This window comes from Pantherophis guttatus, chromosome 2 (genome assembly GCF_059756535.1).
Source record: "Pantherophis guttatus breed Tessera chromosome 2, ASM5975653v1, whole genome shotgun sequence".
In the NCBI taxonomy this organism is placed as follows: Eukaryota; Metazoa; Chordata; class Lepidosauria; order Squamata; family Colubridae; genus Pantherophis; species Pantherophis guttatus.
Window position 1 is genome coordinate 187,374,144 of NC_142064.1, and position 18,113 is coordinate 187,392,256.

Genomic DNA, 18,113 nt, shown 5'->3' on the forward strand with positions numbered 1-18,113 from the left:
TACAGCTCGGCGCGAGCGCGGCCGAGTCTCCTCTTTCAAGGCCCAACGCTTGGCAGCAGCACCTCCGCTCCCGAAACGCTGAGGGGAGGGGGAGGAATGCTGTTTGAGTTGCACTCGAAACAAAAGCCGCTCGGAGCCGTCACCCGCCCGAAAAAAGTGCATACAGATCGGGGCTCGGGGGGAAAAAATGGCGGCGGCGCGAAGCCGGAGCTGCAAACATCCTCGTCGAGTCTTATCCTCTGCCTTTTTTTCTGTTTACCTGTTTCGGCCGCGGCTCTCTGCTTCCCTGTCAACTGTCGCATAAAATGCGGCCAGCCTCGTTCCTCCTTCGCCTTCGAGGGTTTGGGGTCGGTGGGTGGGAAGAAAGTGCTCGCGAACTTTCGTGTGAGTTTGCGTGTTTTTTTCCTTCCTCAGCGATTCCTGGTGGAGGGATGCTCATTGTTTTATACCTGTTGTTTTGCAATTACCAAGTGGCTCTGTGCTTCGTTCTTTATACATTTTTTCCCCTGCCTTGGATAATTCCAATATCGCATTCGAACTGTTTCAATCAAAAGTGGTGCATAGATGCTGTATAGCTCATGCATGTCAGACTCTATTAGCTACAACCATATTAAAATGAGGTGCATAGAATAGTTTCCATTGTTACTGTATTCTCTCATCCAAGCCATAGACTCCAACATAGGTGAACTAATTTAGAGAAAACTATCCCTCAAAAATGCATTTGGACTAGGAATCATTAATTTTAAAAGTCGAAATCAAAAATTTGAAATAAGACAAGCTAGATGATACCAGTTTTTAACTCAAGTAAAATTAGCATTATACTAGTTTGCTGGTATATTTTGCAGGGATTTACTTTCCCAAATCGTATTTAAGGGAGAGGCCCAAAAAACACTGATTAATAATAGTAAAACTTGCAAGATACAAAAACCTAAATTGGCCCCAATTAGAGAATGTTAAAATCCATTTGTGGCTTTGGTTATTACATAAACCGCAAGTAACAAGTTTAGACAATGTTAGCTCACAAAAGAGGACAAATGCTAATCCTGCATATTGCAATTTTTTTTAGAGTTTGTCCTGATTTGTCCACATGCTACAGTGGCTAGGTATGGCTTAGCTGTGTACTGTTTTCACTCTTTTGGAACTTTGGAACATTATGGGAGAAACAGAAAGAAAATAACACAGGTGATTTAAAAACTGTTAAATCAGCTTGAGGGAGATTCAGATAGAGAAATTCTTCTCTACATGGAATCCAGGTATTTTTTCTTTCTCTCCTTTGGAGAATAACCAAGAGGATAACCAAGATTCATATTTTGGTGAAAAGTTGTAGTCATAGTCATCTGAACATAATTCTGTTTGACAAGACTTTTGAAAACATTGTGTCTGGAATTCCAATAGATTCAACATAACCAGATATTGTATATAGATGTATCTGTAAGTTCTAACATTTTTTAAACTTAAAATCATCTTTAGAAAAGCACACTTCTTTTTTGCATTCATTGTGCTTCTGATTACAGTTTTAAAAGAGACATTTTTAAAGAGTGACATTCATTTCTTCCTAATGTGTGAATTTCTGATATTAGATATTCTTGCTTTCCTTTTGTCTTTATATGAATAGGGGTGCACAAGTTGTTTAATTATAGATTTAAATATGCTGACTTTATTGCCCTCTAGCTGTGAATTTTTGGAAATGAAACTGTAGTAAAAGAAATAATTACTACTTCCCTGCCTGTTTTCTGCTAACGATACTAAGATCAAATGACCTAGTTCAAAACTATTTCTATTCTATTCAAGTTGAATAAAAGGATTGGTAATTGTTAAGCAAACAGGTACCTTCAATTTTATGGAGCTCTGTAATTTAATTCAACTTCGCAGGTAGCCTTGTACATGTAAACTCCCTAGTTTCTATTATTTGATTTTTGTTGTAAGAGAATTAGAATTTCTACAGGTGTTTCTAACAGTGTAATCTCACTGCACACTTTATTTTGATTTGCATTCATTTTAAAATACAACCTTCTTATTGTTTCATACCCTAACACAGGGGTCCCCAATCTGTGGGCCGCATGAGTGGCCGGCCAGTGTGTGCACCTCCGCTTGCACACAAAACCCCACTTGTGTGAGCATCAGCACAGGGCTCATGGCCCCACTTGTGCGAGGGTCGCCGGGAATGTTGCGGGCGCTCACACGCACACACACTTGCCCCTCCCACAAAATCATCCCTTCTTTTCCCTCCCGCTGATCCAGAAAGATTGGGGAACTCTGCCCTAACACTCAAAATAGAATCACATCCAGTGACTTTGTGTAATTTTGCGATGTCTGTCTTATTAATTCTTCCGTATCTTCCGGTTAGGCATTGTTCAATTCATTGTTGTTAGTTTTGGTCATATTGTTCATTTTTTGAAAGGCCATCATCTGCTCTCCAGGATCTCATTTTAGTCTTCTAGCTAAATCTTTTCTTTGTGTCCCTCCCCCTTTCTCTGCTTTCCTTGTAAATATTCAGTTATGATGTCATCAATCATTGATAATAAATACCTCTAGAATTTAGTGGCATTTTTTAATTTTGACATCAATAAATGATTTTACCACTAAAAAGGACCACCCTCTTAAGGAATAAGTATATGAAATGATATCTATCTATGTACTGCTAATACAAAATGTCATAAAGCATTTCCTGTGGTCAGCTGCTGATGTTTGATTGTACTATACAGTTCAACATGGGCTGTGTTAAAGGCAGATACATTTCTAAGTATCTCCCTAAAATTTTAAGAACTTCACAGTACTTTAGAAGCTCTGCCATTGTTGAAGGTATTGAGGAATCTGGTAAGCAAATATCTCTGAAACCATGACCTGGTTGTCTAGTATACTACTAAAGCTGTATGTCTATAACCTTTAACTGGGCATAAGAGGCAAACTTTTAAATCAAGGTACTTCCAGAGGTGGGATTCATCTGGTTTGCACCACTTCAGGCGAACCAGTTGTTAACTTTTTGCCTAGTTCAGAGAACCGGCTGATTCCAAATCTGGCTGGCCCCGCCCCAATCCTCCCTTCCCAGGAGTCCCTCCATGTGCCCCATTTTGGCTTCTAGGTTGGTGCAAGAGGCCGTCTAGGCCCAAAACAGGACACGGGGGGCCATTGTGCAGGCTCCCCCCCGTGCCAGAGTGCTGAGCTTGATGGTTTTCTTGCAGATGTTTCATTACCAAACTAGGTAACATCATCAGTACTAGAAGGGACTGGAGTTTGCTCTTATTTTCATATATTACTGGCTTACCCTGTCAGTGTTCATCAGTTGCTTCACAAAAAGTGTTTTGATTGGTTCTGAGTCTCCACAGCCTCAGGCAGAAAAGGGCTATACTGCACCCATCCCTCAAATGTTCTTTAAAATATAGTTTCCCAGCATTCCTTTAGGAACCTCCAACATGCAAACTGTGGTTACTCATCCTAAAATGAATCTTCTTTACCTGGAGCTTCAAAATTTGCTGTTTTCTGGGGACGTATGTAGTTAAAAGTCTTTAGTATATATCTGACTTTGGGGATATTTCTTCATAACCAAACAAAAGTGTATTTTCTGTGCAGTTCACACCTCTTGCTCGCTGGGTCTGGATGTCACAAAGCAAAGCCCACATTTTGTAATTAAACCCCGTGCCCCGTTTTGGCTGGCAGAGTGCTGCAGGAGGCTGAGTGTTGTCATGCCCCCCTGGCCGTGCCCATCCAGCCATGTCCACCAGGGCAGAGAACCAGTTGTTAAATTATTTGAATCCCACCACCGTGTGTAAGCATCTGCCTTTCTTATCTTAGTACCGTAGAGACAATGTTTACTGTCATACTCTGTAGTCCAGCTATTTTGGTTTAATAAGACAGAGAGAACGAATTGCAATTCCTTTGTTTACCATAAGTGTACAGACCTAATGTGTTTGAATTATGAATATTGAAATTATGAATTTCAAGCAGAATGATGTTCAGAACAAAATGGATGTGATCCCCAAAGAAGGGGTTCTCATTTTGACCTCTCTGCTGCCTCTGTGCCTGGATTCCAGCCTAAAACTGAAAGGGCAGTTTGGCTGCCACCCCCAGCACCGTTTGATCCACCCAGCCTTTGGCATTCACCCTGGATCACCCCTCCCAGCCTTGTCTGGCCCCTCACAAGTGCCCCTTGACATAAGCAATGTCAAATTGGCCACACCCACCCAGTCACATGACCAGCCACGCCCACCTAGCCCTTTGAGGGTGACCATAATGCTGATCCGGCCCTCAATGAAATTTAGTTTGATACCCCTTCTTAAAATAGTCGTTAGGGCAGAGAACTAGTTAAATTATTTGAATCCCACCATTGGGTACCTCAAATGGTGAATTTACAGAATTGAAAATCCGAGTCCCATGAGCCTCATGGAATTGAAATATGGCAAATGTTTAAAAACACTTTATGACATAAAATTATCATAGCATGCACAAGACAGTCATAAAACATGTCCTGTAGTCAGCTCCTGCTATTTGACTGTGCTATATAGTTCAACATGGACAGTTTTCAAGGCAGAAGTATATCTGAATATTTCCCTGAATTTTTAACAAATTTTCCAGTATATTAGAAGCTCTGCCATTGTCGAAGACATTGACAAATCTGAAGGAAATGTCTCTGTAAAAACGACCCACTGGATCACATATTGTTTTGTAGCTACCTGGAAACTCTAATACTTATAAAGTGTGTTGCCTTAGAAAAAAAGCTCCTACCCCCTTTTTTCCTATTCAAATGAAATTTGTTTGGTGATCCAATTGTAACATTGCCTATTTTCAAACTAAGTATGTCTCTTCACAAAATCTGATGGTGCATGAGGTTCATAGATCGTGTTAGTTGTGATCAAACTCTGGAAAAATACACATCTGTTTTGAGCAGATGTACAATCTTTTCCCCTAGATTGAAGTTAGGACTGACTTGCTTCAGAAAATTTCGCAGTGCTGATGAGCTGTGCCTTAGGTCTGTTATTAGAAGCAACCATTTAGGTCACTGATTCCAAATTTGCTTAACAGGGTAATCCAGCTCTTTATTTATTGAATAGTCAAATTTATATAGCTGCCCATCTCACCAAACACAATTCTGGGTGGTCCACAACAATTAGATTAAAAACAGCAGTAATAAAACATAAAAAGCCATATAAAAGCCAAATCATAAGCAAAGGGAGGAATAAAAATGGCCACCTCATTAATAGAGCCACTTGGTCTCCTTTTGCCTGGGAACATCTGATAACATAGCCAGATGTTGAGGAGTTTTTTGGAGTACAGGTAGTCCTTGGCTTATGACCACACTTAAGGATCTTTTGAAATTACCACGGGCCCAGAACCAGTGCTTTATTTCTTGTAAAGCACTTCTGACTGCCATAAAATGTCATGCCCCCCCCCCTCCCCATGGTCATGTGTCTGTATTTGGGCATTTGGCAACTGGCCTCTCTGACTGGTTGCAGCATCCTGTGGTCACATGACAACGATTTGTAGTTTCTGGCATTTTTTGCTGGTTTCTGGCAAAAAGCATCGATTTGGAAGAATGAGTTTGCACTTACCTACGTTTGCTTAATGACTCTTGATTCGCTTAACCACGATGGTGAATTACTTAATGACTATTACAAAGAATGTCACAAAGTTTGGTCCAGAAATGTGGGTGCCTCGAATTACAACTACAATTATTTATGATCAAAAATCCAATCCTAACTGCAATCAGTCGTAAATTGAAGACTACCTGTATCAAATGGAGAAGGAGCTGATCTAATTTCTGGGAGAAGAATGTTCCGTAAAGTGTGCTTTAGGGTAGAGAAGGCATTTCTCCTGGAACCCATCAAATGTAGATCCTTAACTGCAGCATGCCTCCTCTGCCTGATCTAATGGAGATTGAAACATCTCAGATTGATGATTGTCCAGCCTGTGTCTGACTGCCTCCAATCACTTCTCTGGATCATTGGTTCTACTTTTCAGCTACTCGTTACTACAAAAAAAGCTGTCTTTGCTTTCATGTTCAGTTGAAATTAGCCTTTTGATAACTGGAAACTATTATGCTGTTTTAAGCATTTTGGGACAACAGATCTTGGCCTTTTGTGTGGCAATCTTTCAGGTATCACAAGAGATTTTTCCTATCTTATAGTCTTCTCCTTTAAAGCTAAGGATACCAAGTTTCCTTGATTTCATAGGGATTAGTTTTCAGACTCATGGCCCTTATTCTTGTCCTCTGGGTGTATTTTATTCTTTTTATAATTTAATACCTAGAATGTAACATAGCATGAACTCTTATCAATGCAAAATATTAGACAATTATTTTCTGTGAATTTTTCTAGATTTTTAGCTTGCCTCTTCATTATACAAGTCAAGATTGCAAACATACCAATACTCCTTCCTCCTGTTTTCCCTATAACCATGATGGTGAACCTATGGTACGTGTGCTGGAAGTGGCATGCAGAGCCGTCACCTGTTGCTCAGGTTCTGGTGCACCAGCCAGCTGGTCTTCACATGCGTGAAATGCTGGAAACTGGAAGAGCAGCTGCCTGGTGCACATGTATGTGCCGGGAAGATGATCTTCTGGTTTCTAGCGCGTACATGCGCACCAGCCAGCTGGTCTTCGTGTGCGCATTCATGCCAAAAACTAGAAGACCAGGTGGCTGGTGCGCATGCGTGCACCGGAAACGGGAAGATAATCTTCCCAGTGCATGCATGCGCACCGGGCGGCTGCTTTCCGGATTCTGGCATGCACGCGCTCCCATTTCGGCACTCAGTGCCAAAAAGGTTCGCCAACACTGCCCTATAACAACACTGAGGTCAGGTGAATTGAGAGAAAGTGACTGACACAAATTTACCCAACCAGTTTTTCATGCATAAAATGGGACTAGAACTCACAGTCTTCTGGTTTCTAGGCCAGCACTTTATACTATAAAACGGTTGATGTTTGATTGTAAAAGGAGTTTTCTGACCTAACTGCAGCAATAAAAATAAAAATAATATATAAGATGTCTTTATATTGACTAGATTCACATAGTTTCCTGTTTTAATTATTCTTACGCTAAAGCTTAAATAAGATTAAAGAAATTCAGATTCTCTTATCTGTAATTACTAATTCTTTCAACTAAGGAAAAGAAATTCTTGCTTTTAGGCGAAAGGCTTTTATTTAGAATCTATTATCTTTACTATGTAGCTTTTAAGGATTTACAAAGAAAGACATAACATGCACCTAAAATGATGTTGTAATTTCTCTTTTCTCTTTAGCTGATTTCAGTATTGTTTTTTTTACACATACCGTAATTGTGTGTGATATTCATCAATTCTGAATTCTCTATGGCAGGGGTGTCAAACTCAATTTCATTGACGGCTGGATTGTGTTTTATCTTGGGGGGGCTGGGTGGACGTGGTCAGGGTTGGTGTGACTAGCTCAATATCACCGTTTTTGGCTGCAACAGCCTCCTGCAGCCCTCTGCCAGCGAAAAGGCCCCACTGAGCTACATTTTTGCTGGCAGAGGCACTGTGGGCCGGTCCCTCACTGTTTCCAGGGCAGCCCCGCGGGCGAGATCTAAGCATCCCATGGGCCGGATCTGGCCCATGGGCCTTGAGTGTGACACACAAGGAATTTGACTCCAGTACAGAATTCTCTCTACAGATACTCATATTAAATATTCCTTGATGTGTTTTCATTTTTGTTTTGCTAAAATTTGCCTCAGTAGATACAGGTAACTCCCATCACAACTACTTGCTCAATAACTGTTCAAACTTGTGATAGTGCTGAACGAGAGGGGACTTAGGATAGGCCCTCAAAGTTCAGGTCATCGCAGCATCCCAGAGGCACATGATTGTGATCCAGGAGCTTAGTACCCGGCTTGCGATTTATGACATTCCAGTGAACTGCAGTCACATAAGTGGGGCAAACTGGTAGCAGCGGCGGCGGGAGGCTCCACCCACTTGCCCGGACTTCTCTGCACATGCGCAGAAGTGTCACACCTGTGTGTGCTCGCCCACGAGCGAACCGGTAGTGAACGAAATTGAAACCCACTACTGAGTCACATGATCATGGGTTGTTTTTTTTTTTTAAATTGATTTATATGCCGCCCTTCTCCGGAGACTCAGGGCGGCTTACAATGCGCTAAGCAATAGCCTTCATCCTTTTGTATATTTATACAAAGTCAGCTTATTGCCCCCACAACTGGGTCCTCAATTTACCTACCTTAGAAAGGATGGAAGGCTGAGTCAACCTTGAGCCTGGCGAGATTCGAACCTGCAGTAATTGCAGGCAGCTGGTCTTAATAACAGGGTGCTTTAGATCACTGTACTACCAAGGCTCTGTTCCCTGTTTCAATGTTCCCTGCCAGCTTCCCATAAGGAAAGTCAGTAGGGAGCTACTAGGAAGTCACAATCACACGACTTCCTCGCTCAATAACCTGCATGGTCCTTGCTTAATGGTGACAATAGGGACTGTCATCACTAAGTGACATAATCACATGACATGGCAATTCTGGTCCCAATTGCCATAGTAATCCAAGGATTACTTGTACCCACACCTCATTGATCTTGCTGGGCTGAGAAACTATGCAGGATTGCTCCTGGTTAGGACTTGGATGGAAGCTTACTAAGTACAGCTAGACTGGAAGGCTGACATCTAGCCTCAAAGAAGGCAGTGGCAAACTGCTTCCATGATGGTTACTTGTCAGTGAAATGCCCAGGAATATGGCTTGAAGAAGGCTTTATTTTCACCTTATTTTGGCAGATCTTACATAGTGTCCCCATTACCAACTTTTAAGTTTTCACAGTATGTCTAAAATTATACTTTACTAACCCTTAGTAGAAACCACATTTACAAAGTAAGTTCCTGCTGGTGTAATGATGACACTTACTTTAATTTTCATTTGATCATAGATGTGAAAGGTAAATGCAGCTTCAGAAATAGTATAAAAAAGGTAAGCTGTATAAGTCAGTGGGTAGCAATATAAATCAATAGTAATATACCAACATTGAATCTCAATATTCTCCTGTCTTTCAATAGATAGCAAAAGGAGTTTATTGTAATCATAACTCATATGTCATAATTCAAGATATTCATATATTTATGAAATATTTATGAGGTATATTTATATATGCCACCTATATACAGTCAGTTCTTGACTTACAACCACAATTGAGACCAGAGCTTCTGTCACTAAAGATAGTCATTAAATGAATTACGGCCAATTTTATATATTTTTTAAATTGGTATGGTTGTTAAGCAGATCATGCTGTCTTTAAGGAAATGATGGTTGGCTTTGTTTGTTGGAAGCTCCTTAGGAAGGTGGTAAATGGCAATCATGTGACTCCAGAATGCTGGTACTCTTATAAATTGCATGATGGTTGCCAAACACCTAAATTTTGGTCACATTACTTCTGGGATGCTGTGTTGGTTGTAAGTGTGAGGAATAGTTATAAGTAACTTTTTCAGGGCTATCATAACTTTGAACAGCCATTAAAATGGTTGTAAATCAAGGAGTTCTGTCTGTCTGTCTGTCTGTCTGTCTGTCTGTCTGTCTGTCTGTCTCTATCTATCTATCTATCTATCTATCTATCTATCTATCTATCTAATTAATCTATATCTAAATCAAATCCAATCCAATATAATCCAATCTAATTAATCTATCCCATGAAAGCATAATCTATCTGCACAAAGCATTGAACTGGAGCCAGTCTGCGTGATTGTTACTTGGTTTTGACAAAAGCCACTTTTGCCAACTGAAGTGAAGCATTGTGACTGATGGTTGTTTATAAGGGATACTGTGGCACTCAACAGCTTATTTTGAAGGAGTGCTTCCCTTCATCTAAAATATCTTTCTGGAGATCTAAATAGTCTTGAGATAAGCCAGGAAATAATATAATACTCTTCTCTGCTTTATTTGTTTATGATATTTGTCCCAGATCTGCCAAATATTCCGACTATCTCCATATAAACTGATCTGATCTGGTTCTTATTTATTGAATTCATTTATGAAATTGACCACAAGATGGCATTAAATTGTTTTGAAGGTACTGATCTACTTAAAGAAGTTTGTGTTTTTAGAAAATATTAACCTTGTGCACTGATAAAGATTTCCATTAGGGCTGCTGATCTACATTTTCATCTATTCAAAACAAATATCTCTTCAAAAGTGAAATATTCCATCATTCTACATGGCTCTTCTCTTTTCTTTTCCACTTTAAACCTGTTTTATATTTATATAATGAATGTGTATATTTCTTTATTTAGTTATGACATTGTCAAACCATTAATGGTATGTGACACTTGACGAATGGAAATGTAAGGTCTTTCTTGTTTTCATTTTGTTTTTCCTCTTTAAATGTGGTGTTGCATTTTATAGAAATCTACAACTAACCCAGACTTGAAATGTTTACATCTGATTCAAATAGTTGAGGTGATAGGTTTAGGTGACTGGCAAACAGGATGAGACTATCCCCTTAAAGGTAGCCAAGTGACGTAGATGCTCTTTTACAGCAAGTAGTGTTCTGTGGATATCAAAGGAGACTTCCACAAGTGAAAAGGCTCCTTTTGTCATAACAGCTTTTGATTCCATGATGTGCTATCATTTGCAACTCCACCATCTCAGAGAGACATCCAACTGCCTGGAGCAGCTGGGAGGCAATGGAAACTGCAAGGCATGAGCCAAAAAACAATTACTGTATTTTTTGGAGTATAAAACACACCTTCCCCCCCCCCCCCAAAAGAGGGTGAAAATCTGGGTGCGTTTTATACTCTGAATGTAGCCCCATCCAGATTCTCAAACGGAGGTTTCAGAGGCTGAAAAAAACATCAGAAACAAAGCTTCAGAAAAGAAGGCCCCAAACAGAACTTCAGAGGCTTTTTTTTTTTTCTGAAGTTCTGTTTTGGAGGTTTTCAGAGGCAGAAAAGAAAGTTTTTTTTTCTGAAATGGAGTTTCAGAGGCAGGAAAAAAAAAAAAAAAAACCAAGGCACAGAGCTCACAACCAAGGAACCTGTTGCTAAAATTCACCTCTGGGAACAGCTGATTGGGGATATTCCAGGAGGTCGATCCACCTGCCAATTAGCTTTTTTCTTATTTTCCTCCCCAAAAACTACGGTATGTCTTATACTCCGGTGCGTCTTATACTCCGAAAAATACAGTATCTCCCCCTTTTCACTGCTGTTTAAGGAGCACATAGCAGTCATATATGTTTTCCAGAAAATCTTGAAGATATTGTGTAAACCAGGGTAGTTTTAATAGAATAAGTTGCAAATTAATTTTTTTTAAAAATCAAATAAAAATCACCATGTGTACAGTATATGCAGGAAAATCCTTTTCCTGCCCACAACTTTGGTTCTCCAAGCTGAGCTTGTATTCTTTGGTCTTCTGTTATGAGAAGATAAGAATGAGTGTGAAGTGAGATTTATGGACTGGCAAAGAGAATCACTTAATTCTAGTCTGGTTTGCTTCCCTTTCTCTCAGTCTAGGACTGGGTTTAAGCAAGTTCTGAGAAAAAGCCATACTTATATTAATTATTTTAAGTTCTCTGTGTTCAGAGAAGCTTAATAAATGCCATATAAATTTCTGTCAATATTTTTTTACGAATTCCTAGGGCATTTTACAGAGGGACCACTTTCTGGTCCATAGAAGTTTTTGAGTAAATCTGTCTTGTGATTCTGTTTACTGTTTGAAGCTTTTTTTCACTGAGGAGTCAAGCTGAGAATATGAAAGTACCCTCTGCAATTAATTTATAGAGAATTTCTCCTTTTGACCGTCAATATACATTCTTGTTCAGTTTTCCTGTTCAGTTTATCTCAGCATGAAGACATAGATCTTAGAAGAGAGAGACATTAATGATGTGCAACGCAAAGCAAAAATTTGCCTGATTTTGGAAGAAATTTTCTCTGTACATTTCTTGTGAAATTTGACTTGTATGTAATTGTGTTCATTTTCTTACCTATTATTTGAGGTAATTAGCTGTAATAGAAAGCAGTTGGGTTTTTCATGACAGATCTGGTTTATGTCAAAGTTGCAATATATTGCAACTACTAGTTAAATTACCTTACTTAATTCATCACTCAGCAATAGCATACACAAGTTACTTATGTTTTAATATGTGTTGGTAATGGAATCGGCTATTTAGTGGAAGATTTATGCAAATGATTTTTTTGTTTCGCATGAATGGATCTTATAGATTGTAAATTTCATTGATTATGTAATTACACTGTAACCTGCTATTTGAAAGAAATAAGCAGAATAGAAATGTCTGATTTAATTGCCATAAAGGAATGTTTAATACCCTCTCCTTCAGTTGAAATTTTACTGCAATACAAATAGCAATGTATTTTATAGTTACTATTTTATTCTCAAAGTTTACTTTTTATAGCATTTATAATATAGACATATATATATGTCTCCTTACATACAGTCACTCATGCCCTCGTCACCTCCCGCCTGGACTATTGCAACGCTCTCTACATGGGGCTCCCCTTGAGGAGCACTCGGAGGCTCCAACTGGCGCAGAGTGCGGCTGCGCAGGTGGTTATGGGAGCGACGTGGTGTTCCCATGTAACACCTCTCCTGCGTGAGCTGCACTGGCTCCCGGTGGTCTTCCGGGTGCGCTTCAAGGTTTTGGTTATCACCTTTAGAGTGCTCCATGGCTTAGGACCTGGTTATTTACGGGACTGTCTGCTACCACCAATAGCCTCCCACCGGCCGGTACACTCTCATAGAGAGGGGCTCCTCCGGGTGCCGTCGGCCAAACAATGTCGACTGGCGGCCCCCAGGGGGAGAGCCTTCTCTGTGGGGGCACCTACTATCTGGAATGAGCTCCCCCTGGAGATACGGAGGATCCCGGATCTGCGCACCTTCCACCGCGCATTAAAGACCTTTTTATTCCATCAAGCTGGCTTGGCCTAAATCTTTCCCCTTTAAAATGTAAATTTTAATTTGTTTTTAAAATTATTGGGTGTTTTAAATTTATCTTGGCCAAATTGTTTTTTTTTTTAATTTTTTTTTATTATTAAAATATAAACACAGATATAAAGACAATACAATACAATACAATACAATACAAAGACAAACAAAAAACCCACCACCTACAAACCCACCTAACATTTTACATTTACGCTTTTGTCATCAACAGAATATATGTCATTGAGCTTATATAGTTTAATAAAGAGTAATTATTAAATGTCTAATTCCAATGTTATAACTTTTCACTACAAATTTACATTTCTTATGGGTTCATCTCCTTGTGAAAGTCTTTACCCTAATTTCTGTCCTCTACATTTTTGCTGATTTTCCTTTCCAGCCATTGATACCATTGGTGCCATACAAGATAGTATTCACTTTCTTCCTTTTCCTGGAGTTCCAGCGTCAATCTGTCCATTTCAGCACACTCTGTTATCTTTGCAACGATTTTGTCTTTGGATGGGAGTTGGTCTGATTTCCAGTTTTGCGTGAACAGTAGTCTTGCTGCTGTCAAGATATGTATGATGAGATATTTCGTTTCCTTAAGATGTTGTGCCGTTATCATGCCAAATAGAAAAAATTCTGGACTGTTTTCTATTTGAATGTTCGTTATTTCTTCGATAATATTTTTTATATCTTGCCAATAGTGTTGGGCTTTCCTACATTTCCACCAAGTGTGATAATATGTCCCCTTTTTTGATTTACATTTCCAACACAACGCCGAAGTGTTTGGGTGTATTTTGGCAAGTCGGGCTGGTGGTAAGTGCCATCTATAAAACATCTTAATGAGGTTCTCCTTGTAAGATGTGGCTCTTGTCATTTTTATGTTCTGCTTCCATAATTTCTCCCAGTCTGCCAATTGAATATTATGTCCTATGTCCCTGGCCCACATTGTCATATTATGTTTAACTGTTTCTTCTATTAATTTGTCTCTCAAAAGGTAGTTATATGTTTTAGTAATCATTCTCTGGTCTGCTCCTAATAAAATTCTGTCCAGTTCGTTCAGATCTTTTGCAATTCCATATTTAATTTTATCCGCCTTGAGTATATTTGAGTATAGTGCCACCAATCAATATTTATATCGCCATTTTGGAGTTGATGTCTTGGAATAAGAAAAGATGAGATCATGCAAAGAAAAAACATCCTACTGGATGTAGGAGAAATTAAAGATGACATCAGAAATATAGATGAGAAGATAGTGAAAATCCAGCAAAATATCATAGAAAATGAACAGAGAATACATAAAGTGGAGGAAAAAACGGAAGCTACAGCCTTGAGGCTGGAGAGGATGGAGAACCAACAAACGATGAGGAGCCGGGACACCGAAGATGCACTCACGTTTCTTGAAATGGAAAAGGCATCCTTCTTCCTTAGATTCCAAAATATAGAAGAACAGAGAGATGAAGACCTGGGCGAGATTATGATCGAAATACTGGCAAAGGCAACACACAAAGATAAGGACGAAATTAGAAATGGAATCGATGAAATTTACAGAGCCTTTACAAATTATGCAAGGAGAAACAAACTCCCCAAAGAAGTCCATATTAGGTTTACAAAAAAAAAACAATGAGAGAAGAAATATATAGAAGAATGAGAGAGGAGACAGTTATGTACAAAGGGAGGGAAGTTCTAACATTGAAACAAGTACCGAGAAGAGCCAGAGACAGGAGAAGAGACTACAATTTCTTAAGTAGACAACTGAATAAACTCAAGATAAAATTTAGATGGCTCATACCGGAAGGCCTACTTATTTCATGGGAAGGAAGGAAAATCAGAATAGATACAATAGAAAAAGCTCAAGACTTTATGGACCAATATCTAGGAAATGAAGGAGAACAGGAAAGCAGAGATAGTAGAGAAGAACATAACCCAAGTGACCAAGAGACACAAATGACAAACAAGGAAGATAAAGAACAAAAGAAGGGAAGGTTGGAGAAGGAGGAAACAGCGGGGATCTCACAAAGAGTTACAAGAAACACAACAAAGCTCAAAATAACAGACAAATAAACACTAGCGGAAATGGAAGAAGAAATAAAGCTCATTTCCATAAATATAAATGGTTTAAACTCACCAAGCAAAAGACATCAAATGTTTACAAGGTTGCAAAAATTAGAGGTAGACATAATTACATTACAAGAAGTACACATAAGAAAACAACAGAAAAAACTACTTGAAAATAAAAAATTAGGAGTAATATATACATCTTTAGGAGATTGCAAAAAAAGGGGAGTGGTAACATATATTAGAGATCATATAAGATCTAAACTGATTTACACTGATAAAGAAGGCCGAGTCTTAATGGTAGAACTAAAATTGGAAATAAAAACAATATTGTTAGTAGCTATTTACGCTCCCAATGGAAACCAATTAGATTTTTACAAAAAATTACATGACAAACTAAAGGAGTTGGACTACGAAAATGTATGCATTGTCGGCGACTTTAACGCGATAGTAAACTTACGAGAAGATTACCACAGCACTAGGAAGAATAAAATTAAAAGGAAGACATTGCCACAAACATTCAAAGATTTAGTACAAGAAATGAGCCTACACGACACCTGGCGAGAACTAAATACCAAAACAAAACAATATACGTATTTCTCGGCCAAATTGTTTAATTCGGTTTTATTCTGTTTTTAAATTTTGTATTTATGTGTTTTATTTTGTGGCTGTTCACCACCCTGAGTCCTTCGGGAGTAGGGCGGTATATAAATCCAATAAATGAAATGAAATGAAATGAAATATATATATATATATATATACATACACGTGAAACTCAAAAAATTAGAATATTGGGCAAAAGTTCATTTATTTCAGTAATGCAACGTAAAAGGTGAAACTAATATATGAGATAGACTCATTACATGCAAAGCGAGATAGTTCAAGCCTTGATTTGTCATAATTTTGATGATTATGGCTTACAGCTCATGAAAACCCCAAATTCACAATCTCAGAAAATTAGAATTTTACATGAAATCAATAAAACAAGGATTGTACATAGAACAATATCTGACCTCTGAAAAGTATAAGTATGCATATGTACTCAGTACTTGGTTTGGGCCCCTTTTGCATCAATTACTGCCTCAATGTGGCATGGCATGGATGCTATCAGCCTGTGGCACTGCTGAGGTGTTATGGAAGACCAGGATGCTTCAATAGTGGCTTTCATCTCTTCTGCATTGTTCGGTCTCATTTCTCTCATCTTTCTCTTGGCAATGCTCCATAGATTCTCTATGGGGTTCAGGTCAGGCGAGTTTGCTGGCCAATCAAGCTCAGTAATCCCATGGTCAATGAACCAGATTTTGGTACTTTTGGCAGTGTGGGCAGGTGCCACGTCCTGCTGAAAAATGAAGTCAGCATCCCCATAAAACTTGTCTGTGGAAGAAAGCATGAAGTGTTCCAAAATCTCCTGGTAGACAGCTGTGTTGACCCTGGACTTAATGAAGCACAGTGGACCAACACCAGCAGATGACATGGCTCCCCAAAACAACACAGACTGTGGAAACTTCACACTGGACTTCAAGCATCTTGCTTGAAGTGTGTGCCTCTCCATTCTTCCTCCAGACTCTGGGTCCTTGGTTTCCAAATGAGATGCAAAAGTTGCTCTCATCAGAAAAGAGGACTTTGGACCATTGAGCAACAGACAAGTTCTTTTTTTCTTTAGTCCAGGTAAGACGCTTCTGACGTTTGTTGTTCAGGAGTGGCTTGACAAGAGGAATACGACATTTGAAGCCCATGTCCAGGATCTGTCTGTGTGTGGTGGTTCTTGATGTACTGACTCCAGCCTCAGTCCACTCCTTGTGAAAGTCCCCAACACTTTTGAATGGCCTTTTCCTGACAATCCTCTCCAGGCTGCGGTCATCCCTGCTGCTTGTGCACCTTTTTCTTCCACACTTTCCCCTTCCACATAACTTTCTATTAATGTGCTTTGATACAGCACTTTGGGAACATCCAACTTCTTTTGCAATTACCTTTTGAAGCTTTCCCTCCTTATAGAGGGTGTCAATGATGGTTTTCTGCACAACTGTCAGGTCAGCAGTCTTTCCCATGATTGTGATTCCCACTGAACCAGTCTGAGAGACCATTTAAAGGCTCAGGAATTCTTTGCAGGCTGCCTGAAAAAAAGCCTAGAAACTAGTGGATTGTGATTTCACTGAACTAGGGCTGCATAAAAATCTTGCTTTACGTAGGAAGAACCTGGCTAAAGAGAAATACTCATAAAGCATACGAAAAGAAAAGAATACACACACACACACACACACACACACACACACACACACACACACACACATTATAATATAATATAGACATATAGACATATATTTGAATTTTACAATTATGGTATATTCCATTTATTGCCACAGCCTTAAATCTAGTTTTACCATTTGTGTGGTGGACTTGTAAGAAAGTGAAGGCTTTTTGGATAAAAATTTGGTGGGTTATGCAGAATGTTTTGAAGAAAAAAATGCAGTTTTCTCCACAATTGTTTTTATTGGGTATAGTTAAGGGTTTTACATTGGGTGAAACAAAGTTGATATTGTATATGATAACAGCAGCAAGATTACTGATAGGTCAATATTGGAAAAATGAAGCTATGCCCACTATTGAGGAATGGACTTTGAAGATGGCCAGTTTTGCAGAGATGGCGAAGATTTCAGCATATTTAAAAGATCACTCACAAGAGACTTATGAATGGGAGTGGAAAAAGTGGATAGATTATGTGCAGAATAAATATCAAACTAGGAAATATCAGATAGCTTTTAACTGAAAGTATTATATAAAGATAGAAATATTTGAATTTTGTGAAGATGTAAAAAAATATACAGGGGGTGGAGGGGTTCAAGTTTTATAAAAAGGGGATTTTGATTTGGATTATATTCTATGGAAGTCTGGGGGGGAGAGGGGGTTAGGGAGGGTTAGGGAGGTTAGGGAGGGTTGGGGGGGAAATTGGGGAGAAAATGTAATTGTAAAACTTTTTCAATAAAAAAAAAGTATAGTTTTACCATTCATTGTTCCATTTTGGTTTCTTGTGTCCCCCTCCCCCACCCCCGGTATATTTACTTGAATGTGTTCTACCACATAATTTTAACTGATTGGAGATTACATTTAGGGAAAAAATGGACAATGAGCTATAATAGGGGAAAGTATCATTGTGTGCAACTTTCAAGTATTTTTTTTGGCAGA

The 18,113-nt window shown here is 39.0% G+C and overlaps 1 protein-coding gene across 3 annotated transcripts in view; it reads left to right on the top strand.

Annotated features, from left to right (window-relative positions):
• The window catches only part of PRELID2 (PRELI domain containing 2), a 69,125-nt gene that overhangs the window by 413 nt on the left and 50,599 nt on the right, over window positions 1-18,113 (top strand). The gene's annotated exons all lie outside the window — the stretch shown is intronic.